The 20892-nt window shown below is 36.2% G+C and overlaps 1 long non-coding RNA gene and 1 pseudogene across 1 annotated transcript in view; one reads left to right on the top strand and one right to left on the bottom strand.

Annotated features, from left to right (window-relative positions):
- LOC144457026 (uncharacterized) overlaps positions 1-20324 on the top strand; it is a 128623-nt gene extending 108299 nt beyond the window's left edge. Inside the window, exon 3 of the long non-coding RNA XR_013486309.1 lies at positions 20209-20324. This is a non-coding gene — a long non-coding RNA (uncharacterized LOC144457026). The remainder of the gene's footprint in view (positions 1-20208) is intronic.
- LOC110193577 (small ribosomal subunit protein eS12 pseudogene) lies at positions 407-804 on the bottom strand (annotated as a pseudogene).
- Positions 20325-20892: the final 568 nt, after the last annotated feature.

The raw sequence follows: 20892 nt of genomic DNA, 5'->3' as shown, positions 1-20892 counted from the left end.
AAACTTGGCAAAGAGCTTCCTGAATTGGGATTTTTTAGACATGGCCCCTAGGGCCTCCCACCCTAACAAGTCAGTACCTTCTGCTTTGTCTTTTTAAAACCTTTTATTCATCTTCCCAACTTCCCTAAAACCAGTTTATGCAAATCTATTTGAGGGTCCCTGGGTGGAGGACCTGGATTTCATGATCTCTAAATTCTGCCGTAAAATTTAGCATCACATCCACAATTTCTTTTAGTATCTAGGGATGTAAAAAGGTTTAATTTGTCTAGGCTTGACTAACTATAAACAGCTAAGTGTTCTCAGTATCTCTTTAGTTAGCATGTCTTTCAATAATTCTAACCACTTCTCCCTACCCCCCCCAAGTCATTCTCCTTTGTAGGCACATTTATCTTTTTTTTTTTTCAAATCAGACCAAGGCTTTTATTTTATTCATTTCTTGCATTTAAAATATTCTTCGATGACATCTTTGGCCTGAGATTCCTTGCCATAGTCCTTAACAACAACACAACTGCAGCCAACCGCTTTACGGGGCTTTCCCTCTCTGTCAATTTTACAGAGGCCTAACCGTTCGCCCTGCTTCTTATTGTCATCAACCGTGATCAAATTGATTTGGTGCTCAGCACACAGGGCCTCAACCAACTTTACATACATAGGTTCATCGCAGCTGGAAGCAAGAACACAAAGATGGGCTTGGCATTTGTCCAAGGCTTTGGCAGCTTCACGAATTCCATGAGCTAGGCCATCGTGGATGAGGGCGGTCTTCAGTACTTCTTGTAGAGCCATGTTAACGTCCATTACACCTCCAGCAGCAAAAGCACATATATCTTGATAGAGAAAAAAGAAGCAACCTTAGATCTTCGGGAACGTAACTACTGGCTCCCAAATGTCCCTCTTTCTTACTACTGGGCTTTTGGTGGCTGAAGGAATATAAGGGGAAGTAGAAGGGACTAATATAATAATTATATTAAAGAGGTTTTCATTAGATTAGTTTCATATATATGTATTATATATTTGTATAGATGTGTGTATATATATATATAGTACTGTTTATTGTGCAAAATTTTTTTTTCTATCTTGGAGACTCAGAGCTCCATCCCCCAGCCTCCAGCAGTAAAGTTCTTCACATGGACATTGCTGATAATGAGATTTCATTGAGTTTTATCCTGGACAAAGCCTACCCAGGCCTGAATTGATTTTTATCCTTCTCAGGTTTGGGTGGAGACAGATTCTTCTGCCTAGATAGACCAAGGCTGAGAGCGGTCTGGTTGGAGGATGGTCTGATAGAACATGTATTTCCTCAGTTCAAAGGTAGAATGATGGAAGGGTGATATCAGCCCTTGTTGAAAAAATATTGTACCAGGATTAAGTGACCTAAGTCACGTACTCAAGGCCCTCATTTCAATATAGTCCACCTCTCAGTGTGTTGAACAATCAGAGTTGATTGGCACCCTTTGGGAACCCATACTCTTAGAAGGGCATATAATTCTGTACCCCCAAGCCCCAAATCGAGCCAATTCTGCACTGTAACTCTCATACAATGCAGGAAAAGCCAACTTGAGAGAAATTAAACATGGACACACATTTGTTTTTCTTAGAACAAACTCTATTTTTTGGGTTGACAGTACATAGGTACATACACACTGTGTACATACACACACACAGTTCAAGGTTATCAGTAGCATGGAATGCAGAAACCAGAATAATAGGAGGTAGCCAGAAAGTCCAAATAAATAGTTTTGACTGAGAACACTGAGAATGAATGGTCTAATTCTTCACCTCTGTGGCCTAGGAACAGTCTTGGTTGTCACTAGTGGTGTTTAGGCTTCTGTTTTAAGTCAGCAGTATGACTAATGAGAAGCCATTTTCCTCTTGTATAGAAAATTACTCTAGTATTATTAAGAAATGAATGGTCTTAAAAACCAAGGGCAATTGGAAAAGCAAACATTGACTAGATATTACCTGCTTGTGACAATAACCAAATAATTATGATAGATGTGTCCTGTGTAAGAACAGGGGTGTATGGGTGTGTGTTTTTAAACCTTATGCTATGTTTGAGGAAAAATGCATTAGTGGTCACTGAGTAATAATGTAATCTTTCTGGAGATATTAATTCTAACCCATTCTAATGTTTAGGAAATAGTTCAGAGATACAGTGACCTGCTCTTCCATTTTGACATCTGTTATTGCAACTGATAGCAGATCTATTGCTGCAGGGACAGCTGAAAACAAATTATCAAAAGTCTTTGCCCAATGAGGGATCCTTAAATCAAACAGAACTATAGAATAGATAGATTTGTTTGTGGAATGCATATGAATGTATCAGAGCTAGTGTTTAAGTTATTGTAAGGGAAGACAATCTATTGCCTTCTAAAATAAATTTTTTAAAGTGAAGTGTCAAAAAAAAGAAAATACTTAGCTATCTGGTGTAATTACAGAAATATTCTGAGAACACAGTGTTGCAGGGGGAAGAATTGATAATGGTAATGATTATGATGCTGTTAAATTTGACATATCAAACCAAACTCTGTGCATGTGTGTGTGTGTGTGTGTGTGTGTGTGTGTGTGTGTATGTTTTAGAGGCTGCCTTTATAATACCTACTAACAGTATTTGTATCCTTTTCTTCTATACTCTGGGAATCTTTGAAATTCTTTGAGCAAAGTAATTTTGTAAACAATAGAAGCATACTGATTGATTATAGTCAGTCATATTTTCCCATTGGCTTATATCATCTTTTTTTCTATGTTTATCAAAATTTCTTATTAATCTTCAGTTAGCAGATGTTTCTAACATTTCAATTTGAGTTCACTACCCTTTAGTATCTCTATAGAGTAGTTACTACTAAACTTAAGAAACAACTTTAGAAAGTGTTCCCTGTGTCCAAAGGAATTGTAATAGGCTCTGGTGATGCGAAGGCAGTATTTGACCCAAAGGAGCTTAGAGACTCTAACCTTAAGTATTCTGTAAACAAAATAATACTTTTTAAAAAATAATGTGAATAATCACCTGAAATTTAACTGCTTTATAAAGTCAACAGTTTTTTTTAAATGTGTGTGTATACACACATAGTATACACATATTTATGTGTGTATACACACATAGTATACACATATTTATGTGTGTATACACACATGTATATATGTATATGTGTGTGCATATATGTATGTATATGTATACACACATACATACACCACACACATGCACGCACGCACGCGCACACACATGTATAAATGTATGTAGTGTTCCTTCTGTAAGCTATTATCCCAACTTGTACTCATACATTGGATCTTCCAGAGGGCAGCTATTTCCAGGTTTCAAAAGATTAGTTCTCTGGGTCTAGACCTCCAACCATAGCTCACAAGCCTTTACTTTTACCTTTAGCCGATAGACAAAACTATTTCAAGGCTAAGGAATTTAACAAGATGGCATAATAAGTCCAGTATATAGAAAACATCCCTCTCTCCATAAACCTGGGGTATATTCTCCCATAGATATATGTAATGTATTTGGGGTATCAGGCACAAATCTAGGTGTTAAGTATAATGAGGCACATATATAAAGAATCACATGCAGTTCACCTCTTCAGTACTGTACGTTACATAGATCCTTTCTCTCTATTCTTGTCACAGAATCCTTATGCTGTTCCACACTAGGTAAAGTATCTACTCTGGATAAGTTTCTCAGCTGGTCTCCCTAGGTCTCTTCTCTGCAACTCAATTCTCTATTCCTAAGATTAGTTTTCTCCCTTCTGCTGGAGTTGGCAAGCTACTACCGGAGGGCTAAATTTAGCCCATTTATTGTTTTTGATTTGCCAGGGAGCTAAGAATGTTTTTAAAGTATATTTTAAATAAACTATTCTATTTAAACATTTAAAAGCCATGCTTAGATACTGCCATCATTAAAAAACAACAACAACAAAACAGGCTGAGGGCAGGTTTTGGCTCTCTGAGGTAGTTTGCCCCCACTCTTGCTGTACATGACACTTCATCTTCTACCTCCATGCTTTTGTACTAGCTATCCTCATATCTGTAATACTCTACTTCCTTAATGCTACCTCTTAAGTTTCCATTGCTTCCTTGGAGACTCAGTTCAAATTCCACCTTCTGAAGTAGGTCTCTCATAGTGTTCCCAGATGGCAGTGCCTTCCCTCTGAGATTACCTTTCATCTATTCTGTATATCTCAGTCATTTCTGTCTCTTCATGACCTCATTTCAAGCAAAGTTACTGGAGTAGTTCATCATTTACTTCTCCAGCTTATTTTACAGATGAGGAAACTGAGGCAAAGAGAGTTAAGTGACTTACCCAGGGTCACACAGCTAGCAAGAGTCTGAGGCCAGATTCGAACTCAGAAAGATGAGTTCTCCTGACTCTAGATCCAGCAGTCTAGCCACTGTGCCACCTAGACGCCTCTATTCTATCTAATATGTATATTTAATGGATATATCTAATATGTGTATTTAAAAAAAATCCCAGCATATATTATGCACCTACTATATTCCAGATACTATGCTAATTGCTAGGGCTGCAGAGAAAGACAAAAAGTAGTCCCTACACTCAGGAAGCACACAGGCCTTATTTATTTATCATGCCAGATCTTTAACATGATGCCTAACATATAATTGATGCTTAATAAATTACTGCTGACTGATTGCTGTCATTAGACTATCCTCCTGAAGTTGCTTCCTGTCTTGAATATTGTATCTTTTTCTCTGTGTCTGCTAGAAAATATATATCTGTGCTGTCTGCCTAGAACTAACTCAAATCACCAAATTAAAGAATTCCCAGTGTCTCCTATGGGGCAAGGAGTACTGTAAGGTATTATGGTTAATGAAAAGGCTTGAAAATCTCCTCACCAGAACTGATAGGAGCCACATTCCGCATAGCTTTGTGCTTCCTGGAATGCCTGGAAATTTCAAACTGAATTGTTTTACCATCTCTAGTACACAGTAGGCTTAATTTGGTTTAATTTTATTTTTAAAGGCTCCCACTGGCATAGCCAATGTCTAACTTTTCTAACTCAATCAGAGAACATAAAGGAATGACAATGTATGGTTTGAGGAAGGGGCAAGAGAAGGCACAAAGTCTTTTCTAGAATTTTGTTCCTCCTTCCTCCCCTTCTTGATTATATTTTATTTATTCAGGATGTGGTTATACCAGGATTGAAATACCAATAACTGAGATGAAGACCCACTCCATGTCCAATAGATTGTAATATCCTTGAAAGCAAGAGTTTTGTTTTTGCCCTTGTATTATGGCTGTTGAGTAGCAGCATGGCATAGTGGCTAGAGAGTCAAGAGCCTTGTTATGTGAACCTAAGCAAGTCATCAAAACTCTAACTGTCCCAGGTGATTCTATAAGACAATGAGAAGCAGAACAGTTCAAAAGGGAAAATCCATAATACCAGAGACATAACTCTTTGCTCAATTTGTTTTTGGTTTGTGAAAGCTGACCAGAGGATGTAGTAATGGAGATGGGAGTCAAAAAGGACCTAGACCTAGGTTAGTGATAACAAGAAAGATCAGAACTGGCAGATACTGAGGACATAATAGGGCACAGTGTGGGATGGGTAGCTGGTATCCTGTATAACCAAAGTCAAGCAGCTAGGTTGTAATGTAGTGATAAGAGAGGGCCAAGCCTGCAGTCAGGGAGACTCATCTTTGTGAGTTCAAATCTGGCCTCAGATGCTTAACTAGCGCTGTGATCCTGGGAAAGTCATTTAACCCTGTTTGCCATCTTTAAAAACAAAACGGAGAAGGAAATGCCAAACCACTCCAGAGTCTTTGCCAAGAAAAACCCAAATATGGGGTCATGAAGAGTTGGACGCAACTAAAATGAATGAACAATAACAACAAAGCAATAGTTCAGATGCAAAAACTAGAAATTTGGAACAATAAATAAGAAAGATGTTAGAAACCTTCAGCTCTCCTGGATAGCACCGTTGAAGAGAAACTCTTTCTGAAAAGTGTTGAGATTATATTGAATTGGCTTACCCACAGAGATACCAGTTCATTTAATGCTCCCAATTCTGGAATTCTGGCCATTAATAGAGCCTTTTTCTCTTTTACAATAGGCTTAGTTCCTATGGAATCAGACAATAAAAATCTTCTATCCAGAAATTTTGAAAGGCTATGTTGGATAGACAAATAACATTTTTCATCTCAATGGAGACTCTGGTAGGGGTGCCCATCTCATCAAACCATCTGGCAAGCCAGTCAAACAGCCTTATCTTCCTCTTCTTTGGAATTCTTTCTGTGAGAATGTTTCCTTTCTTAGATTAGGAGCAGAGCTTTGACAATGGTAAAAGAAAATAATTATTTGCAAATCTAATTTTTGAAATAGCATCTATGTTCTTTTTTGTCAGACCCTTTTTCACATCTCCATCTTTAAAAGGAAAAATGAAAATAAAAAGTCTGCTATTGAAAAGATATCTAATGTCCCTACTGCTTGAGCAGGAAGTCTGATCATGATCCATCATTCCACTGACAATATTCAACTGGTGTAACGCACAGTGAAAATCCTTAGAAATCTGTCTCTCTCTTTACTTCTCATGTCTTATATATAACTTATATCCTTACTAAAGTATTTGTGTAGCTAAAAGATGGATGAGAGCAAGAGGTCCAAATACCTGCTAATATTGTATCTGCATCCTGGTGGAGTTAGCACAGATCAAGGATCTGGTCCTAAGGTTGAAAGTTTGGCCTTCATTGACCCAAGCAGTTATAACCAGGGTCTGGGCAACTAATGATATTGTGAAAATATATGGGGTTTTAGAGTTGGAAGGAATCTTGAAGATCACTTAGTCCAGTTCTCTCATTTTACAGTAGAAGCCTAGAAATATAAAGTGACTCGGCAAAGTTCACATGGCTAATATGTTTTGCAGAGAGCTGAAAAAGAAGGTTAACTGGTTAACTTGGTTTGTTGCACGAGGAACTCCCACTGAGTGAGTAGGTCCAACTAGGACTCTAACTTAAAGCTAAAAAGGTTGTTCATTGAGAACCAATTTAGAGCAAAGGAAGTTGGGTCTTTTAAATGGATATTTAATCTGACAAATGCCCTTGGTCACTCCGGTAATTTTTTTTAGTCTATTTTACCAATGCCAGTATTAGAATCAGAGCACCAACCCTACTTGAAAAATCTGGAAACCCTCTAATAAACTCTTTTTTGCTTTTGTTTTGCTGGCTTTTGTTTTCCCTAGATTCTAAGTAGACTACCACTCTTTCATGTTGATATTCCCTTGGACATAGAGACATCCTGGTAACATGGTGGGGAAAATATAATTTTTGGAGTCAGAGGTACTGGGTTCAAATTCATCCTCTGTCACCTACTACCTGTCTAATCTTGGGCAAATTATTTAATTTGCTTGAGCCTTGATTTCTTCACTTGTAAAAGGAAGAGTTACTCTAAAAGGCCTCTGAGATCCCTTCCAGCTATATATTGGCTCTTTCTCTGTAGTCCATTACACTATTGTCAGAGGTATTGGTTAGTAATATGATATACCTAAATAACACAATATAGCTAGGCCCAGATTAGTACAAATAATCCCCTGAAGTGGCCAGATTATTTGAATTCACACTGCATATTTCCACTGGACTAGAATTAATTACCATATTTTACATAATAAACAGTTTGTTTTATAGTAAAAGCACTTCAGTTTATTGTCTCCATATGGGGTTTCAGAAGATATCATATTATTAATAACTGACTTATGTATCACCCATTAGGATGTGACATTTCTGAAACTGGTCCATCTTTCTTACTCTGTTGATTCCCCTTTAGAGGGTGTCATGTTCCTGAGATGGTTAGTAGATTTGAGGGAGTGAGTCTCTTTACTCATTGATTATATGCTTATAATTTTAAATTTGCTACACAACGCTCTAAATTAATACATGACAACACATGTATTATAGAATTATAGATTGAGAGGAAGAAACTTTATAGGCAAAAGATTCTCAACCTTTTTGTGTGTCATAAATATGTCTGGCAAAGCCCTTCTCAGAACAATGGTTTTAAATGTATAAAATAATATACATAAGATTACAGAGGAGACCAATTATATTGAAATATAGTCATCAGAATAATAAAAAATTTAAAAAAACAGACCCCAGGTTAAGAACCCTGTTATAGACCATCTTATCCATTCCCTACTCACTCACCATACAGATGTAGAAACTGAGATGCAAAGAGTTTATATTGTACCACTCACTTTTCTCTGACTGTATCATGTGCCCAAATATTCTCTCTTTGAACACACAGCTCCCTGGAATATAGCCCTTGTATCTCTAATGTTAAAACCAATTCATCTTTAAAAGCCCACATAAAATGCCATTTCTTCCATGAAGCTTTCCTAGATGCCCCTACCTTGAAATGATCTTTCCTGTATAGGATTTTATTTGCATATTTATATGCTTTCCTTATCCAAATCTATTCAATTCAGTTCAGTAAGGGAGGCTCTTCTAGGTACTGAGGACACAAAGATAAAAAGAAATAGTCTTTGCCCTCTGTATTTTATTGGGAAAGTATTATATGCACAAAGATGCATAAATTTGAGGTGATTTGAGAAGGGAGAGAACAGTAGCAATTGGGAAGATTATGGTTCAAGAGACTTAACAGATGAGGTGACACATGAACTGAGTCTTGAAAGAAGATAAAAATTCTTAAAAGGCAGAGATGTGGACAAATTCCACACCTAGCATGGTAGACGTACTGAACAAATGCAGATATTCTAAACATATATATGTGTGTGTGTGTATATATATATATATATATATATATATATGTATATATTTTTGTGAGGCGATTGGGGTTCAGTGACTTGCCCCAAGTCACACGGCTAGTAAGTGTTATGTGTCTGAGGGCAGATTTGAACTCAGGTACTCCTGGCTCTAGGGCTGGTATTCTATCCACTGTACCACCTAGGCGCCCCTGTATTTTATTTCTGTGCTCATATCTTACCCTACCTACAACTGAGTAAGAGATCGTTGCATTTTCTCAATTGTCCAATATGATCCATTACATTTAGTGGGAATTTAATCTGTGTTGTTGAATAGTTGAACCAATTAATAATAGCTAAGATTTATAAAGACAGGGATTGGGGTAGGTGCTAGATCTGTGATTTCATGGCTATAGCAAACTCCTGGGTGAGAAAACTCCTAATAATGTACGTAGATATCTTCTCTAGGGTAAGTAATATCTAGTATGTGTCAGATCCTGGACCTAAATGCAGGTCTTCTTAACTTTAAGGCCAGAACTCTAATACTTAATGGTAAATATAATATTTTAAATATTTTATAATATTTTATAGCTTTTTGCTTTTATATCATCTACATTTCCAGTTATGTCCCTTCTTCTTCCCTCTCACGACTAGAAAGCTATAATTTATAGGCAAAGAAGGAAAAAAAAGAAGAAAAAAAATCAAAACTAACCAATACATCGAAGACATTTGGCATTATATGAAGTGTTCAACCTCCCCACCTCCCCACCTCCCCCACCATAGTCTTGCAACTATGAACGGAAAATGAGGCAGTGCTTTCTCATATTGCTTACTTGAGGTTAAACTGATTACTGTAATAAACAGTATCCAATTTTGGTTTTTGTTAGTTTTATGTTTTTCAAGGTGTTTTCTTATCTATTATGTAATTTGACCTTCACAATTCTATGAAGGGAGCTGGGAGGGTATTAATATACCATTTTTAGAGATGAGAATCAGAGAATAAAGAACTATGTGACTTGCCTAATGATAAATAGCCAGTTAGTGACATGGCCAGGAAATAATATAGGTCTCTTCATTTCGCACCAAGTGCTGTATCCACACATTTTCACTATATCATGTCAATGCTCACATGATGTAAATGAATGTTACTTCACCCCAGATGCACCTGTTTAAGAAAAAAAGTAAGGTTTGTTGTATATCACTCAGAGGTATAACATGAATAAAAATCCTAGAGATGCCTGTATGTCATTTTCAGAATCTCCTAGGATTTGGATGAGTTAAAACCAAATAGTTTAAGCAACTTGATTTTATCTTTGATGTTTTCTTTTCATTTTTTCCATTTAATTTCCTTCTTCCTATTTTTCAATTTTGATAACATACTTTTCAAATCTTTTAGGATTTAAAATCTGAAAGGACTGATTTCTCCTAAAACCAATTAGGCCAGTATTTTTGCCATCTGGCTTTAGTCAAATTGATACTGTTCCCTACATATCAATTAAAATAATTAATAGTAGATTCTTTGTCTTAGTCTTCTGTAATTCAAGTTGCAAGGGCAGCTAGGCTAACAAGATGTCAGGTAGTGGACAGGTTTTTCATAGATCCATAGAATAGTATTATTAATTTATATTATTAATATTAATAACATAATTGCTAACATTTACATAGTAGATTTAAAGTATACAAAGTGCTTTAAAAACATTAATTAATTTGATCCTTTGAGCTAGAAGGGACCTCCGATCATCTAGATCACCTCCAACATTTTACAGGTGAGGAAATTGAGTCTCATAGATATTAAATTGCTTGCCCAAAGTGATATAGCTAGTGACAGAGCCAAGAGTAGAACTCAAAATCCATATTTCTTCTTCTATATTTCAATATTTCCATGTTCCTGACATACTTGTATGTTCTTCTTTCTAAAATCCCAGAAACAGACATAGGAACAAGTAGAAAAATATCTTTTATTCTATCATTAGAGTGTACTTACTTTTATGCTGAATTCCCTGTTTTCAGTAGACTTTTTTATAACAAGATATTTGAAAGGAATCACTCATTCTTTAGATCATTATCAAAAAATGTTTTAGTTATTACTTTGATAGTATTAATCTTCAATGCCTCTCTATCATTTCTGTGGTAAAATTTTTTTTTAAATCCTTGATCTTTTATTTAATGGCTTTTATAATATAGATCTTCATGTACCCTTCCCACAATATTTCATATGACTCCCCTTCATCGACTTTCCATCCTACTCAAACTAGTCTTCTAACTATGCAGGATACCATATTTTCATATTCTTGCTTTGGAACAGTTGGTTTACCTGGAGTGGAATGTACCCTCTGCCTCATAGAATTTCTGGCTTCCTGCAGCACACAAATCAGCGGCTGTCTCTTTTTCTGATGCCAACTGTTATGAGAGTTTTCTTCCTTGAAATTATTTGCATGTGCAGCAGAGAACAAAAGAAAACTTACAAGGAAGCAAAGAAAAGATGGACAGTTTGGAGCACAATGTGTAGTATTTATCATGTATGCTTTCTTGAAATGGAAATTTACTGTTATATGGTTTGAATCCTCTCATGTTCTGCTGTGCACATGCCAATGCTTTGTCTTTTCTTATTTTATATTTAAGTTTATAATATGTTTCTTTTTATTTTTTTATTGTACATTTAAGTTTAAAATTTTTTAAAAATTACTTGCTATTTGTATATACTTTGTAAATTGGGTGGTCTACTATGGGCAAGTCAGTTAACCCCTCTTCTTACCCTGAGTGTCCTCATCTGTCAAACGAGGCTGGAAATATTTCAGTACCTACTTCATAGGGTTGTTATGAGACTAAAAAGAGATACAATATGTAGTGCTTTGAAAGTACAATCCCTAAAGCACTATATAAATGTTGGTTACTATCATTTCAAATTTTTACTGAAGGTTGACCTTAACTTTATCTCAAATGCCATGTGTGGCACATATGCCATATGTTGTCATTCCCTATGTTAAGTTCTCTTGTGTGAATAGTACTAGTGATATTTTAAAATGACACCTAGGACATCCTAAGTATATTATTTTTAAAAATGAAAGATACCTATACTCAGTCAAAAATATTTGTAGTTGCTTTTATTTATAATCACCCCTCCAAAAAAGGAAAAAACTGAACAGAGAGCTGAAATTCCCCAAAGCTGGGCTTGTGCTGTGTCACAGGTTGAAGATGTAGAGAGCTAGAAAGGAGCTTCAAGGTTGTGTCGTCCAGTTCCCTCATTTTACCTTTGAGGACTCTGAAGCCTGGCAAGGTTAATTGATTTGTCTAGGGTTTCATAGGTTACTAGTGGCAAAATCAAGATTTTAACCCTCTCTTCTGATTCTAAATTCAGCCCACTTTCCACTGAATGGAAAATACCATGTCAATCAATCAACTGGCGAGCTTTTATTAAATGCCTAGTGTGTTTCTGATCTAATGCTTAATTATTAGATATAAATTTAATCTGATAGCTCTTAGAGGGTCAGTGTGATGTAGTGAAACGTGTATTAGACCTGGTAGGAAAGACCTAGGTTCAGATTCTGCTTCAGAGTCAGTAGTTGTATCCTCATGGGTAAGTCACTTAACCTCTCTGAATTCCATGTTTCTCATCTATAAAATAGGATGATAACACTTATGGGCCTTGTATCAAAGTGCTGTGAGGATCAAAAAAAGAATCATATATATTTAATGTACATTGAAAACTGGAAAATACAATATAAATGTTGATTAAATTTTATTTCTGTATGATTTATTCAGCGGCTAAGAAAGGCTAGATCACCAGTCCTGTGTGTGTGTGTGTGTGTGTGTGTGTGTGTGTGTGTGTGTGTGTGTGTGTGTGATGCACCCTTTTTGCCTGTGGACAGAGTCTCAGAATAATGTTTTAAAATAATTGAAGGAAATACTATATTTCAATCAGAGTTTATTGAAAATAAAAATGTAATTTTTTTTCCCTCATCTAAGTTCATGGACTACTGAAATCCATCCATGGTCCCCTTGAGGGCCCTAGACCATAGGATAAGATGAGTTCTAAAATGGAAAGAAAGAGCATGTGGATAAATCTCACTATCCACTGAATATTTACCCACTCTTCAGAAATACAAGTAAAAGATTCTAGATGATGATTTAGAGAAACTGTGAAATTAATTTAGCTGTAAATATGAATAAGTGCATATTGAAATTTTGATGTACTAGATAGAAATTGTTAGTAGCTGGGACATGCATGCTTATATGATCCCCTTACATAATGTATTAGAAAATAATCATTTTCTAGTCAAATATATCCATTCCTATACCTGCCCACTGCCTGGCCAGGGGAGAGGGATATATCAGCTCTATCCCAGACCAAATATATATTTTTTGTCAATAAGGACAAGAATTATTTGTGGAATTCTTCACATTGGAATATGAGACATGGAAGGGATTCAGGTTTCTTTATTTCATATTACAGAGAATGGTGGCATTTTCTTCTGATTATGTTTTAAAGTCTGCCATTATATTGCTTTATAGTGAGCCTTAGATATTGTTTCTCTTCTTAATACAGCTACGATGGCCATAAGTATGGTTGAAGCTGACAATCAGGTCAGGTGACTTTTCATGATACCAAAGAAAGGTGACAGAAACAATATAACTGGGCTGGCTATTTGGTCCACCAACTCTGCAGGAACACTAAGTGATTAATAGATTATACTTTGAGCAAAACTATAGTCACCATCTACTATCACAAGGAAAGAGCCACAAGTAGATTTTGTCCAGCTCTCATGCAAAGGTCGTCCAAGTGTGAAAACTAACGTATATAAATATATATGTCCACAAATTAGCTTTTTTAAATGTCATCTACATTATTTATACACATCTAGTTAAGCATTTTAATAATCACAAACAGACTTACTCTCACTGGCATATGAAAATCAGAGTTATTCAGAGCTTTATAATGTGGTAACTATCTTTGCTTATCTCATTACACTCACTAGGAGGAATCATGAGTGAGGGAGATCATAGAATGTCAGATCTGTAAAAAACTTTTTGAGATCATCCAGTTGAACTGCCTCTATTTCATAGATCATAAAACTGAAGCTCAGAAAAGATGAGTTTTGTCCAAGGTCATGCAGCTTATTAGTAGTGACAGAACTCAGACTAGAATTGAAAGCCTCCTTATGTTCTGCCAAATGCCCATTCCACTACACTACATTGCTTCTTTATCAATGAACATTTGGGGAGTAAGAGTAATGAAGTGTTCAGAGTACAACTGAAATAGTCTGCAACTTCAACTGCCTATTTCTATTCAAAATCCAGCTTATTTGACTGAGATGTTAGAGTTTTTGGAGATTTGGACAAATGAGGGCAGAGGATCAGAATGTTGCCTTCCTCTACCTAAAGAATCACAGAATCTTAGTATCAAAAGGGCCCTCAGGGGCCATCTAGTACAGGATGCATTTGAATATGACTTGAGTATGAATCTGCTATATATGCTGAAATGGTCACCCTAAAGAGAGAGAGACACAGAGACAGAGACAGAGAGGCAGAGACAGCCAATTCCACATTTGCTTAACTCTAATTATTAGCATTTTTTGCTTACATTTAAAACTTGCCTCTCAGCAATTTCAGTTTGTAACTCATAGTTCTTCTCCCAGAGGACAAACTTCCATCACTGACACATCCTCCCTGGGCACTCTTTCCAGTACTGGCTGCACCTTCACTTACTCCACTCAACTTACTGTTCAAAATAAGGGGAGTTCAAATGTTCTTTTTCCCCATTGGCACTTCCAGATTCTCCCCCTTCCTCTATGACTCAGTAATCTCTCTTCCTTTACGTTTATGCTATTCATATCTACCACTCAATCAAAATCTTGGTAGCTTTGTCTACAGACCTCCAGGTCACTTTATTTCCTTCTTCAATGAGTTCTATACCCTGATCACAATTTTTCTGTCCTCAATTCATTTCCTAATACTAGAGGTCTTCAACATACATATTGTTTATTCATCAAGTACTGTAACCACTCACTTCCTCAACCAACTTGCTTCCCATGACCAACTCTTCCCCTCACCTTCAGTCCCACACAAAGGTGGTCATACCCTTGATCTTTCCATGATTCACAAATGTGCCACCTCCATGTTCTGTGAAGTCCCCCATCTGATCATAATCTATCAGCTTTTCAAATGTCCTTCTGACATCTCTTAAAATATCCTATGTTTCATCCTGACATGACCTCAGATAACTTGACCCTTCAGTTATCTCCCAGGCTATCTCCCTAACCAACCCTGCAGAACTAGAGGCTGGTGGAGTACTGAGGGGAGAAGCATAGCCTATTCCAGATTTCAAGGCCTATAATAATACCTCAGCTACCCTGCTCTAGTTAAGCCTCTGAATGTAGAAACTATATGAAGGAGGAACACAGGATATTTTGTGAGTTTTATAGCCAGTTACATAAGTAAGTGACATTTGCCAGAAAAGGGAGAATTTGGTTTAATAAAGATATTTTGCATTGCTGTAACTTTTGACATTTTCTTGCAATGATTTCACATCTATGAATTTGTTTTAACCTCACAGAAACTTTTCAGAAGTTATCCCCATTTTATATCTTTAGGGGGTTATGCATAAACAAAACTTTAAATAAATGTTTTAATTATAAAATGCAAAGTTGGTCTAAGGAATTAAGTATTCACATAGCCATTTTCTCAAAAAAACTATAACAAACGTTCCTAGTCTATGCTGACTTTTTTGAAACTTTCCAAGAGTTTTTTTTTCTAATTTGAGAACCAAATTTACTGACAGATTTCCTTCCCATTCAAATGCAATAAGAGAATCAGCTTTTGTGGAATGGAAAGTGAGAAATGACTTGCATTTTTAAGATATTACAATAATTCATGTAGAAACATGAAAGAGTGCTCAACATCATCCTTTAAACAGATGACATTATGATATTTGAGAATGTTGGGCCATTGAGCTTAATGATTATTTTTGGTTCATATTTCCTATTCTTTATTAACATGAAACCCGATGGAAGGGAATGTAGCCTGTATAAATGTGTCTGGATTTTGGCCAAAATAATCCTTTAATTTTACCTCCTGATGTTTATCTTCTAATCACCATTAGGCTGAGTTATCATTGACTTGGAGAGTTTTTGAAGTTATCATGGTCCTTGGACTCATAAATCAGGGTTTAATGGTTATTTTTGGGGCCCTCCTGGCTTATAGTGAATATAAATATTAACTGTTTCTCTTTGGGGCAGCAACCCTGAGGATCTTCCCCTCCCAGTTAGATTTTTTTTTTTTAGAGTAGAGGGGCCATCTCTTTACTCACGTCTTAAGAGGCTTATTCACTGGGTGTTGCCTCACACAAAATGAGAATTTGAAAAGACCTTAGCTTAAAAGGGCCAAGGTCTCCTCCCACTGGATTCTGGGCCTTCTCCAGTTGTCTTGATAGGTATCTGGCCACTGGATCCAGATGGCTCTGGAGGAGAAAGTGAGGCTGGTAACTTTGCACAGCCCTCCCTCACTCAAATCATAGTCAATTGCAAGTCATGTTATCATCTCCCTGATGTCATGGTCCTCTTCGAAAACGAAGGACAAACTGCATGCACAGAACCAGATTGGGATATCGTTGACTTTACTTGGAAAGTTTTTGAAGTTATCATGGTCCTTGCACTGATAAATCAGGACTTAAAAAGAAGTATTATGATGAAGAATTTTTGTAGGGATTTGAGAAATAAAAGGTGTCAATGGTTTGTGAAACTGTCTGTTTTTGAATTCTAGTTCTCTTCCAGCTTCTCAGCATTTATTCATCATTACTTTGCGCTTGTTATCAGCGTTCTACTGTTCGATTCTACCTTAAGGATAGCTAAAGCCTGAGAGAACCGTACTTTACTGGTTGTCTCCTATAGTGCTCATATGTTAATAAACAGTTTGATCTGGAAAATTTTCCTCAATAAGACAGAAGAGGGTAATTTGAGTATTGTCTATCTTCTCCGACTGTTATCTTTCAAGTCAGGAAGAACTGGCTTTAAATCTTGCTTCTGATGCTATCTGGAGTGGGCAAGTTATTCAGACTCTCAGAGCCTCTGTTTTCTCATGTGTAAAATGGATATAATAGTAATACTTGCAATACTTGCCTCAGAGGGTTAGTTATTGTGAGACTCAGGTAGGATAATCTATGCCTAGCACAGGTTCTGGGCTCAGTCTCCCTATTTGCCACTTATTCAGTGCCTTTGATTGACTCATTTATTAGAAGTGTTCTTACCTTACAATAGTTAATTTATGTAGGGTGACTAATTGATTGACTCAATCAATCTCCATACAATACACTTTGTCCCCAGTTTAATATTTGTTGTTCTCTGCAAATTTGTAGGAGTATGTTTACCAGTGTCCATAAATTCCCAAACCTGGATAGCTCTCTAGTGATTTGGTGGAGTTCTACGTGATCAATTTTGAATATTTTCCCCAGAGTCTCATACTAAAAAAAGTACCAGGAAAAGCCTGAGTGGCGCTATTTGTAATCAAATCCATTCATTAACATTTGCCTATACAAACAGTTCTTTCTTTACACATAAGTGGACCATTCTGCAGACCTCTACTTAAAGTAATTTTACTAATGTGAATTTGCAAGAGGGCATGGGGAAGGGAGATAAGTAGGCAGGGAGGGTACTGGCATATGGTTCAAGGAGTAGTAGGGGCCAGAGGCCAAGACATGAAAGCAGGAGGACCACACCTGGCTGGTCCGGAACCAAGATAAAGAACATTTAGTGGACAGATACGGGCAGGACACAGACACAGACAAGAGAGGACAGACAACATGCAGAGGCCAGGGACAGAAACGTGTTACCCACATAGAAACACTGCAGACATGTGGCGTGAACAGACACAAGGGGACTGGGCACCCAGGCCAGGCAAAGCATTGGCTTTTCTCAGCCCTGGAGTTCTCAGGAGAAGCCCCTAACCCTGCCTGGGAAGTGGTGGTCTCTCCACGCCTCAGTCCACTTTTCCTTGGAGTTTTATTTTATTTTTGATTTTTTGGTGGCAGGGGGAGGTGGTGGGAGGCTGCGGAAGGGAGGGGCAGGAGTGGAGAGAGAGGACACAGTACTGAATCATAAAGTGAGCATAAGATTTTGGGGGGGCTTTTTATTTGTGTGTGTGTGTGTGTGTGTGGAAAATTTATTTCGTTCGGAATTCACTACTTAAAGTTGAATTTGCATAATGCAAGTTTACTTAAGCAAGAACTGTGTAAACTTTTACAAACATGGTAATGCCATTCTACTAGGTTAATAGAGCCAGCTAGGTGGTACACTGGATAGAGTACTGGGCCTGGAGTTAGGAAGAGATGATTCACATATGACCTCAGGCTTTACGAACTGTGTGATCCTGGACAAATCATTTAGCCTCTGTCTACCTCAGTTTCCTCAGCTGTAAAATGATGGCAATGAGAACATCCATCTCCCAGGGTTATTGTGTGGATCAAATGAGATAGTATTTATAAAGTGCTTAGCACAGTGCCTGGAACATAGCAGGGGACTTAGTAAATGAGCTTACTCTTCTCTTCCCTTCCTTTCCCTTCTCTTCCTGGCAGCTAAGTGGCACAGTAGATAAAATACCAGACCTAGAGTCAGGAATAACTGAGTTCAAACCCAGCCTCAGATACTTCCTAATTGTGGATTCCTAGGCAAGCCACTTCTACTTTCTCCAGTTTCCTCTACTGTAAAATGGGGAATATAACAACACCTACTTCACAGGGTTGTTGTGAGAATCAAATGAGATAATTATAAAGTGCTTAGCACAACTCCTGGCACATAGTAAGAGTTATGTAAATGTAAGCTATTATTATGATTAACGTTAACTCACATAGATAATATTAATAAAGAACTTAGCATAAGTTCTAGCACATAGTAGACCCTATATAAATGCTTACTCGACTTCTTTTCCCTTTTGCTTGTCTTGGTGCTTACAAAAGCTCATCTCTAACTCAAACATAATAAAGAAAAGGAAAAGAATATCGATTTTCCCTTCTTAGAAAGAAAGCCTTTGTCTGGATACTCTCCCCTTCAAGATTAAGGGCTTGGGGTTGACTGAAAGTTCTGTCATCTCCCTGTACTTGCGATACCAAACTGCCCTGGAATAACGGTCATCCAAATAGGTTCTGTACAAAATTTCTTGGTATCCATTTCTATTCAGAGCACATCAAAATTTCTTCCAGAATCACTTAAACATAGGCGATTTTCTTAGAAGTCCAGGTGAATTTCCTCTTGGTCCATCTACCAGACAACGCCTGAAATTTCCCTGAATGGATCCCTGCTAATTCAAAGTCGATCCAAATGTGGTTTCTATGGCACTCCTCATTAAAACAACCAGGTTAACTGAAAGCGGCAAACTCAGGAAACTTCTGAAAGAGAAGGACTCTCTATAAAGGAATAAGGTTGGTGGGTTACTGCAAATAGGAGAAGAACCCAATATTTATTGCAAATGAGGCTCCCTCTTATTGCACAAAATCTTCACTTATCCCCTCAATTCATTGTTGACTGAATGATTTACTAGAGATGTTCTCTCCTAGTTAAGATATTTACTTTCAGTGAGTTGTAATAATTAATTGCCTCAAGCAACCCCCCTATATATGTGTGTGTATGTATATATACATATATATATATAAAGAGAATGTGTATATCACTTTTCACAATTTAAAATTATATATATCTATATATCTATATAGATATATAGATATATATATATCTATATATCTATATAGATATATATATATATCTCAAAGTCAACAATAGTTCTAGTTACTGATTTTGTTCTTCAGAGTGCTTTTTATGACTTCTGGATTAAAGATAATTTTTTTCAATATTTTTTCTTTCGCAAAAATCATCTTTTTAAAAAAATCCCAATAGGTGTTCATTCATTATTTTTTTAAATGTCCTTCATTGTACATTAAGTGGCATTTAATGAGCTTGATCTGTGTAGCTCATCATAATGGCTCTAGGTTTTGTTTCTGAGAAAGAATGTCAATATATGAAGAAAATTAACTATTATATGTGTAAACAACTGACAAGTTGACTTTTAAAGTAATACCAAAAATATAGTGCCATATTCTCTAAAGGTGCTCAGTAAATTGAATCAATGAAATGGTTTATCACCCAGTTTCTTTAATTAATCTAAGTCTTTTCTTTCATTTTGTAGAGTTTGGTTAATAAACTATTAGACCAATCTTTTAAAAATTAAACTAACCTATTTAAAATCAATAGACAGTTTATCATGTCTCACATGTATTATTCATAACCAGGTTTCAATTTATTTAGAAAAGATTGAGTTCGTGAACTCAGAAAAAAACCCTCAACATTTTAATTTTGATGTTATGCTTTAGAATATTACAAGAGAAATTATAATATCATTCAGTGGGGTTATGATTGTGCAATTTTGTATACAAATTATTTTTGTAAATATATAGTATTAGCATGTTGATACATGGATTGAATATAAATATTATTGAAGAAACAATTTCTTTTTGCAGTGAAGACATGTGGTTCTAATCTTCAAGGACCGAGTGGCACCTTCACATCTCCCAACTTTCCATTCCAATATGATAGCAATGCACAGTGTGTGTGGGTTATCACAGCAGTGAATACAAATAAGGTAAGTGAAAAAATTTATTTTTTTCAGAAAGTTATACAATTACCATACAAAATACAAAACAAGGATTTTCACAACTTCAATTTCTTGCATACACATAAACATACATATAAAAGGTACCACAGTATAGTGGAGAGAGAGAGATAGTTTCAAGTACCACTTACGACATATACCGACTGTGTGATAATAATCTAATCATTTGACGTTTCTGTGCTCTAGGCAACTGTGTAAGATCATAAATTTCAGAGTAGGTACCAGTGAAATCATAGGTCCAATATATTTCTCACATGTATGTCTCACATGTATGTAAGTATGTGCATGTGTGTATCCTTTCATTCATGATGATATGTATAAAAAGTATGATATTATGAATTCAAGTTTCTACCTTCAGAATGACTATATTATAAAAGTTAAAGTTTGAGTGACAAATTTGGAAAATGTCAAATATATTATAAATGAGGACAAAACATTTTTCTGGTTATTTTCTTTAAATTCAATAAACAATTCTTTAGTACCTGTATGTGTGTATGCTAGGAATGTTTTGTATTTATGAATTTTAAGTATT

The sequence above is a fragment of the Phascolarctos cinereus genome, unplaced genomic scaffold (assembly GCF_003287225.1).
Source record: "Phascolarctos cinereus isolate Bilbo 61053 unplaced genomic scaffold, phaCin_HiC Scaffold_4;HRSCAF=312, whole genome shotgun sequence".
NCBI lineage: Eukaryota > Metazoa > Chordata > Mammalia > Diprotodontia > Phascolarctidae > Phascolarctos > Phascolarctos cinereus.
This window is presented reverse-complemented; position numbering and strand designations above follow the sequence as displayed.